Genomic DNA, 10445 nt, shown 5'->3' with positions numbered 1-10445 from the left:
GAACTTTTGCGATTTATAAAATTTGAACTTCCAATATTAAAATTTTCTAGGTGCTCTTTTCTTATTCTTCGTATATTAACATCGAACTTCTATGTTATGTTAATTTGAACTTCCTGGTCTATTCTTTAGTAAGTAGATGAATTCGAGTTTTGTAATAAACATCATACCTCTCTATTTTGTTAGTTTCAACTTCTAGATTTGAGAAACAGGGAAAATCTGACATTTCTAAATATCAAGAAGATGTGGTTTACTACATTTTTCTAATTATACATTTTTACTATATGTCAATGTGACCTTCTTGTGGGTTTTTAGAAACGTGAAAAACATGTTTCAGTTTGGACTTCTAGTTTTTTCTTTCAGTTTTTTTGCTAAAGTTTTTGTTTCTTTTAGTAATTTAGTAATGGCCAAATCATAGTTTTTTTTCAAACCGCCTTGCTATTTCAATTTAAACTTCTCAGTTTAAAAGAAGAGAGCATCAAATCCGTTCAAAAGCTTTGTTATTTTAATTTGACCTTGTTGGTTTTTTTAGAAACGTGAAATGTCATGGGAATGTTTTTATAAATATATGTGTGTCCCATTTTTGTTTTCTCGTTCTCTTCAAACTCTCCAATTTGTTAAATTTGAACTTCGAGAGTGAGGTAAGTTTTCTTCTTGATATACAAACATCGAACTCCCCCGTTATTTGAATTTGAACTTCTTGGTCATTAGTTTTATAAACAGGGAAATTCCATTTTTGTTATAAACATCAAATACGCTCTGTTATTTTTAATTTGAACTTATAATTGTGAATTGTTGAGGTTTGAAAAGTTTAATGCTCTATTTTTTTACTTTTTATACGGTGAGCAATATAAAATATAAAAATTACAAGTTTTAGACATATGCAATAATTACTTCACAAAACTAGCTAGTTATTCATCAGCATCATCAAGCAACCTAGCTAGTGAGATGAAGTTGGGACTTGGGAATAGGTGTCATGAACACCGAAAGAAAATGATCTGAAGGACAAGAACACACACACAAGGACAACTGGGCGCCAAGATTCAGAATGGCCCTCTGTTTGTAGACGTAAAGAAGTTCAAAAAAAATCCTTGGAACAACCATGTTCTGAAAAAGAACAGTATGTAGTCAGGCATGATGAAAACATTAGCAGTAACGAATTTACCAACGACATCATTTCTTTTTCAATCTCAATAGTGAATGGGGGTTTACTCTGTCTAATTTTTTTTAGATTTTATTAAAGACGTGCTAAGGGAGAAAATTTGAAGCAGCCGTGTTCTGAACTTTTTATGTTCTAACTTAGTGGGATTTAGAATGTGAACTTCAAAAACAATCTATACTATGTACATCCCAGAATGCAAGATGATGCGGAGCATCCCACATTCATCCCCATGTACACTCTGACTACTCCCTCAGCCCCAAGAGGACATACGATGAGACCTCGACCATATGCCATTGGACACAAGGTGAACTCACTCCTCTTCGATTCGTCACTTTCCACATATGAGCCACGGCTACTACCTCATGCATGGACCTTGTATATACTCAGGCACATACGATATGACCATGGAGAACCAAAGGACCAAGGCCAAGCATGGAAGAGGAGAAGGAAGAAGAAGAACAGACAATACATAGCTTGCCCGGATGATCCGGACCCCCAGCCGGACGATCCGGACCAAGCCCGGATGATACGGACCCCCACCCGGACGATCTGGGTAATGTGCCCCAAGATGGCACCCGAAGCGTGCAGAAGCCCCTCGACGGAGCCGGATCATCTGGATGAGGACCCGGATCATCCGGACCCCCATCCGGATCATCCAGCCTTTGCCTACGCGCATGACTTGGGCCAAGGCCCGTGTACCCCTTCGCCCCTCACTTACCCCTTCATGGCTTAACACTATATATATACCCCCTCCTCCTCCATTTGAGGGTTAGCAAAGTAGTAGCTCATTAGAGATAGAGCTTTGCTCATCCATATCGGATCTACTCCACGAGAGAGACCGCCGCCTCTACGAAGAAGATCCACCTTGGATTCAAGACCGCCTCACGGGTGGCCCCCATCAAGACCTCCTCACGGAGAAGAACCGGTTACCCTATGTATCGTCCCTTGTTGACTTTGGATCATGTATCTCTTTGTGTTTCGAGGATCTAGCACATGTCTGATTGTTCTTGTTGGTTTGAGTGATTCTCTCGTGTTTCCCCTCGTGTTTCCCCCTCGTGTTCTTTGCGGGATCCGCTCCAATCGTGAAAGATCGGCCACCTAGGGTTCTACCCTACATCATCTTGGATCAGAGCAATGTTGGTCACGAATTTGGAGCCCCTACCCCCATGTTTTCTAGCCTAGGTTTGTTGAATTTGTCCCAATTTCGAAAATCCCCACCAAAATAGCCCCAATTTTTTTTTGTGATTTGTTGGTTTGATGATGTTTTGTTGATTTTGATCCATGGATTTGCTTTGTTGCAAGTGGATCTAGCATCTCCCCAAGTTTCCCCACCTTCCATCCACAAAATCTCCTCAATTTTGCCCTGAAAATCATCCATTTCTGCCCCCAAAAACGGACTCCGTGAGCAAATCCCGAGCGGATTGACCTACCCGGATCATCCGGACCTTCTCCCGGATCATCCGGACACCTCCCGGATTAGCTGGACGCCCCCCCCCCGGACGTCCGGATAACCCACGCACCCAGACAACAGAACCGGAGCTGACGAACCTGGATCATCTGGAAGTACTCCCGGATTATCCGGACCTAGCCCGGATCATCCGGACCTCCTCCCGGATGTCAGGCTAACCCTGGCACTTACTCGGCTGAATTCTTGTTTCGGCCATAACTAATTCATCCGAACTCCGGTTCTGACGTTCTTTAGCTTGTTTTGAAGGTCTTGACATCCCCCTTCACACAAAAATACTACCATCTCCATTTGAATCCATCAAATTTTTTGAACTTTGGCATCTTTGCCTAGGGCCACCACCATATCATCCGCATAACCACCACTGACTTCCTCAACCTAACCAAATTTGATCCCCATTGCATATGTGGTTGTTTGAGTTGTGACTTGAGTCTCCTAAGGTGTTTCGGCTACTTAGGGACGGTTGCTTCTTCATCAACCACCACCACCACTTCCGCATAACATTGCCCACCATACACTTCCGCCACCCCAACTTAACCCAATTTTGTTTGTGTTGTGACTTGTGTCTCCTAAGGTGTTTCGGCTACTTAGGGACCGTGCTTCCAACACCGACACTGTGTATAGTCCACCACCTTACCCTCCATTTCCACATTGCATACTCCACAACCCATCATTGCCATTCCGCAATTCCATTGAGCTTCCACAACGCCACCACCACATCCCACTACCACCATTTGACATTTGACATTTGAGATTTTGAGTTTGCGGTTTTTCCATTTCCTAAGGTGTTTCGGCTACTTAGGGACGAGTCTCCATCATCTTGGTATCTACATCAAGAACACTGCCACTCATCATCACCGTGGACGGTAACCTCCATATCATCTTGGTATCGTGGTATCCCTCCATTGTATATTCCTTTGCCATTGCATTGATAACCCCTAGCCCATTTTGTGTCACTTGCCTATCGAGACTAGCCATTTGAGTATTGCCGGCAAAGTTACTTGTGCACATTAGTGACCTACACCATCCTTTGCCTACATACCATATCTTATTGGTACCATCATATCATCTTGTGTGCCACAAGTTTGTTCCTGCATATACATTATTGCTATCTTGGTTTGTGCATTGTGGCCATATCAAAAAAAGAGAATAAGCTTTTAAGCAAAAAGAGAGAGCAAAGAAGCTTGTAAGCAATAGCCATAGCATCATACTACATTGCACATTAAGATTGTCATATCCGATCATCTTGGATCATCTTGAGAAACATCGGGAACCATACATACATAGCATACTTGGGATAGAAAGTTCATACATTTTGCATCTTATAGGTTGCGCACAAGTGTTGTATCCGGCTATTGAGAAATAGTGCTAGCGTCTCTCTTGAGTTGTGCAACACGAGCGTTTCTGTGGATTCCACATTTTGTGCTCATTCCTTGGTTGCACGACCCCATTTATCTATCCGTGTGTGTCTTTCCGTGTGCCACATATTGCATTTGGTCTACTTGTTTCACTTGCCAATTTGTGAGTCTCTGTCAACATTATTGACTGTTGCTAACATTTTACATCAAATGTTTTGTGCCACTATCCTCACCGAGCTCCACCATAAGCCTTATTTGTGTAGGTGTGAGAAATTGACAAGAACGGTACCAATTGTGCTATTTCCTTGTTACATCATTGAGTGATCATTGATCCATCTTTAATATTGGTCAAGGTACATTTGGTATAAGTTCTTCTCTTTCTCCCACTCATATTTTCTCGAGTCTTGTGATGGATAGGCAAGGCATTTCATCTCCGGTCTTCCACAACAACGATGGCGTGAACAACTACATCACCAAAGCGTCCATCTTCGATCTACAACGACAAATGCAAGGCGCACAATCAAGATTGCGAGAGTGCATCAAGAACATCTCCATCGACATTCGTCACTCCGAAGCAAGGAAAAGGGACTACATCGACAATAAGCTTTCCACGCAAAAGGAGGAGCAAGATGCAAGAATGGAGGAGATTCGGACCTTGTTGATCAACCGTTCTTCCCCTTCATCATCCTCAAGCCGGCGACATTCAAGTCACAAGTCTTCGGAGCGCAAACAAGATGCAAGCGCAAGTCGTCCACGTCCACATCTCCATGGCGACCATCGTCAACATCAGCATGAAGGGCAAGTAACCTCCAAGCAACATGTACAAGACGACGACGAACGACATCTACTATGAGCTCAAGTACGACAACGACACCATCATCATGACGATGCTCACCAAGCGCAAATGCACAAGTCCCAACAAGCCATACTTCACGCCAAGGCCAACCTTCATGAGCATAACAGAAGACCACGAGACGAGCACCACCAAGACGGAGCTATGACTACTACCACCACCACTTTGGCATCTTCGCCAAGTGCTATCAAGGCATCTTCGCCTTTGGACATACGACATCTTCACCTACTTCCCGTGAGTTTGCCTACATCGACATCTTCAACAACAAGGCGACCAACTACGAGCGAGGACGACACTTCCATCTTCGGAAGCCCCTCAAGGAAGATGGCCGAGCATGGGAAATTCCATTCGGTCATGGTGATGAGCTATGATGTGCCACATCATATGGGCCTCCAACAACAAGACGGTGACAAGAAGGTCGAGCAAGGGCCATCCTCTTCGACCACGGTGACGAGCATGAACCTCTTCAACAACATGAAGACGGCACCCATATTGGACTCATACTCCGAGTCAAGCTACGAGACTGCACATGAGACCTTATCTTTGGTCTTCGAGTAGAGTGATGATGTGCCATCTTCGTCCTTCATCCATGGCTACGACTACAACATGATTGAGCATGGAGGCGTTTGCACCTACATCTCTCCGGAACCCACATATGACGAGATGCCACAATTGCCATGTGAGAAGAGCCACCACCCCATGAGTGAGATGAGTGACTCCACCATATATGACATTGAGTGCATTTCCTATGAGAGGATGAGTGTGACCACCACTAGCCCCACACTTGAGAGCATGTCACACATCCTATGTGAGGTTGAGAGCCATTTGAGTGACTCCACCAACCATATGAGTCAGAGCGTCATACCGTGAGTGAATGAGCCACAACACTTAGTGAGTGAGGTAGTTGACATGACATGTGAGGCCACTATGATTTCTATTAACTTCACCTCTACTCCTAGTGTGTTTTCTTCTTTGGTGCTAGGTCTTCGACATGACTACATGCCTGCCCTCGGTGAGTCCATACCTACAACGACGATGATGGCCATGGTGGACGATGATGCACCCCCCACATGGTTCCATCAAGATGAAGATGACCACGACTTGGTCTTCGACACCTCACCTACAACACATTAGCGATGCTCTAAAGGTAACATAGGTGATGGTGCTTCTCTTGTCCCACTAGTGGACTATCCCACCAATGATTGCTTGCATGATGTTCATCCACCCATGCTTCATGATAGTGCGAATTCCTCATGTCATGACTTACCCATTTATGATGAATATGATGATGAGCATGTTGAGTTGCCTAGTTTTGATGCTATGCTCCATACGATATCATGTGAAAATTCTATTGGTCACATCATGTTTGACAATCCATTAAACTTGTTATATGCTATGAGTGAGATCTCCCACATTGCATCATTTCAATCTCAACATAGTAACTATGCATGCCCCATTAAAATAAATCCCATTTGCACTTATGGCATAGATGACGATATGATGGTCATTGGCTTTTTTTCATGTGGTGATATTGACATGCTTCCTTTACATGACTTGCGCAATTCATCTACTATACCATGCCATGATCACATTGTTCCAAATATGCTTTGTTTTGGATGTTGTCAATATTCTCCGTGTGATGTTTCCATTAGTGCTCATGAGGAGACCCCCATAGTTTCCTCATACATATTAGGAGATTTTGATGCATTCCATACATTGCATGCTTCCCATAATAGCGCACAACATATGCATTCCATGAATAACAATGCTCTACATATTTCTCGTGATGCGTTATGCAATTGGAGTCTCCATTATGCTATACATAACAACAAACCTCTCATGATGGATGACATGTTTCTATATCACGCATCTCATTTATTTGAGCTTTGGATATTTGGTGCTAACCAACACAAGCACGTGCACATCATAATGGATGATATGTACATATACCACACACACACACACAATTTTCCCTTTGCATTTGTTTTGTGTAGGTACTCATGAACAATCGTCAACCTCACAATCCCATGAGTTGACGAAACGAGCTCTTGAGAGCAACGATGACTTGGGATCCTGTGGACTATCCTTACCGCCATTCCCTTCGCGCAAGGACTACGCGCATCTCTTTTACTTGGCTCTCACAAGGCTATGGGCTATATATCACTTGTTACTTTATGCCCATTGTATCTTGTTCACTTTGCATGTTATGCCTCTTTACATGATTTTGCCATGCAATTGTGACCCTTGCTTGCATCAACCCATGATTCACAATTATGATACTCCTATGTGTATTTGCATGCTTAGTGGAGATCCTTGTTGCTATTGCCATGTTTATCATGTGCCTCATGCTATTGTTGATTCTTCTGTTCGGAGAGTCATGATGTTCCATTACTATTTACCTTGGACTTCTTACCAATTCATTGATGATATTTTGCTCATATCTTGCCTTCATGCTTGTGATATGTCTTGTGCATTATTGATGACCACCATTTTCACACATGACATGCTTGACATGATTCCCTCTAGTATGTTGCATCTTCGCACTACTAGATCACACTACTTGATTGCTATGATTGCTTGCTTTGTTGCATCACCCATGTTCCTTTCTTACTCGCTTTCTTGAGTTGATGACATATATGCTCTTGCCTCTCACATGATTTATCTTGATCATTGTCTCTTGTCTCCATTAGTGGCATCTCTCATATACCCTTGTATTGAGTGCCAACTTGCTATGCTTATTGGTCATGGAGACTTGGACATATTACTTGTGATGCATGCTTGTTTACTTGAGCCTATTGTATTTGGTTAATCTTGCATCATATGACTCCATACTATGAAATGCTCCCTTGTCCTTTCTTATGATGAGCATGATGCATACACTTGTTGGGTATCTTACCACACAAATGATAGGTTTTGCACTTCCGCTAACCTCATTTGTTTTTCCAAGTGTTTGTCATGTTCTTTCATTTTGGAGGATTCATAAGGCGGTGCCGTTATGCGACAACTTGGTCATGCGAAGGCATACACGGTGTGCAACACCAACATTTGCGAGAATCTCCTAAAGGTGACCTCCTTCCCTTTGAGCCATTCTCACATATGCATATTGGATGGGTCATTATTTCATTGTTTTTTCCTTCTTCTTGCCTACATGTTGCACATATTGGATGGAGGACCGACATTGGAGATTGGCTCTATGGACCTTCACATTGAGGAGCGCTCGGACTTATTGGATGCACCTTCGAGCCTCCACTCATGCCACGACATCAAGCATTGTTACACCAACACCTCCTTACTTGTTGATTGTGCTCACACATGTCATGCTCGATAGACATATCAAACACATGACAAATTTGCATCTTATGCATGGATTGACTCACATTATGATTGCCTTGTTCCATCTTGTATTCCCATGTAATCCATGATATATGAGCTTGTGCACTTTCTTAGCAAATTTGTTGTGATCTTTCTTGATGGCATATTCATACATCATTATCATATTGCCTACCATCAATTGCATGATAACTTATTCATATTGAGCATCCATTGCCATATTCATGTTATTGATAAACCATCTCACTATGACGTCATTTTGCACCGTGGTTGCATTGATCATATTCACAACACATTGGTGTGCACAATGAATGCTTTTGCTCCCATGAATGATTTGCATATCATTCTATACCATATTGATAAGCTTATGCGCTTTGTCATGAACAATCTTGCCGAACGGACTCATTCTTCTATGATGGACACTTTGTGTGCGCTAACCATTGTATTTCCAAGTGTACTTTGTGTTTGCTCATTTTGCATGTACCACATACCGGAGACACCTTGGAGTACTTGGATTGTGCTATGCCTTCAATCCGTCCAACTACAAGTCCGTCCACGACAACCGTTTCCATGGTGATGACGATCACGATCCGAGGTCGGATCTTTCCCAAGGGGGGGAAGATGATGTGGAGCATCCCATGTTCATCCCCATGTACAGTCCGACTACTCCCCCAGCCCCAAGAGGACATACAATGAGACCTCGACCATACACCATTGGACACAAGGTGAACTCACTCCTCTTCGATCCGTCACTTTCCACATATGAAACACGGCTACTACCTCATGCATGGACCATGTGTATACTCAGGCACATACGAGATGACCATGGAGAATCAAAGGACCAAGGCCAAGCATGGAAGAGGAGAAGGAAGAAGAAGAACAGACAAGACAGAGCTTGCTCGGATGATCCAGACCCCCAGCCGGACAATCCGGACCAAGCCCGGATGATTCGGACCCCCACCCGGACGATCCGGGTAATGTGCCCCAAGATGGCACCCAAAGCGTGCAGAAGCCCCTCGACGGAGCCGAATCATCCGGACAATGCCCGGATCATCCGGACCCCCATTCGGATCATCCGGCCTTTGCATGTGCGCATGACTTGGGCCGAGGCCCGTGTACCCCTTCGCCCCTCATTTACCCCTTCGTGGCTTAGCACTATATACAGACCCCCTCCTGCTCCATTTGAGGGTTAGCAAAGTAGTAGTTCATTAGAGATAGAGCTTTGCTCATCCATATCGGATCTACTCCACGAGAGAGACCGTGACCTCTACGGAGAAGATCCACCTTGGATTCAAGACCCCCTCACGGGTGGCCCCCATCAAGACCTCCTCACGGAGAAGAACCAGTTACCCTATGTATCGTCCCTCGTTGACTTTGGATCGTGTATCCCTTTGTGTTTCGAGGATCTAGCACATGTGTGATTGTTCTTGTTGGTTTGAGTGATTCTCTCGTGTTTCCCCCTCGTGTTCTTTGTGTTCTTTGTGGGATCCGCTCCAATCGTGAAAGATCGGCCACCTAGGGTTCTACCCTACATCACAAGCAACCACGAGATCTCATCAACTCAGCAAATAGAAAAGGATTTCAGAATCAAGATCACGAGAAAATAGCCCAACATGCTCTGCTTGACGCTTAGGAAAAATATATGGCCTCACATGGATACCCGATTAAGTCGGCGGTAGCTATGCTGTCACTGCCATTTTGTTCTCTATACACAAGCATTTTCATACTTGCCACAAGGATTTTGTTTGAACTACCACAAGAATTTTTCTTGGCCTGCCATGGATGCTCTATAGCTATGTGACGCTGAATAACAATAGAATCAGTGATGGCAGGACCAGCTGGTTGGCAAGCTCGTCAGAGTCGGCTGCCGGACACCGCAGCGGACACGACAGATGCGCAGATACGTGTGTCATGACTTTATTTGTGAAAAAACTACACAATGATCTATTTATCTTTTGGTTTATTCTAAACTACCACTGTTGAATTTTGTTTCAGCTCCCTCATTAGCATTTGTACGAACACCTAGTGGGCCGCAAATAACCACTTCACTGATGCTATTTTGAAGAACACCGCAGGAATTAGAGGGATAGAGCTCGGGTGGTTGTTGGCAGTAGCGTGTGGTGGTGCTGAGCTTGTCGGTGGAGCAGACAGAAGAACGACAACGACGATCGGAGAAGCATGGATGGGGATGCACCTATGGTTTGAACTTATGTCGGGGATGGACGGAGGAAGCAGGAGCCAGGTGCAGGGGGGTCGTGGAAGTGACACAATGAAGATGAG

This window comes from Triticum dicoccoides, chromosome 7A (assembly GCF_002162155.2).
Source record: "Triticum dicoccoides isolate Atlit2015 ecotype Zavitan chromosome 7A, WEW_v2.0, whole genome shotgun sequence".
Taxonomy (NCBI): Eukaryota; Viridiplantae; Streptophyta; class Magnoliopsida; order Poales; family Poaceae; genus Triticum; species Triticum dicoccoides.
This window is presented reverse-complemented; position numbering follows the sequence as displayed.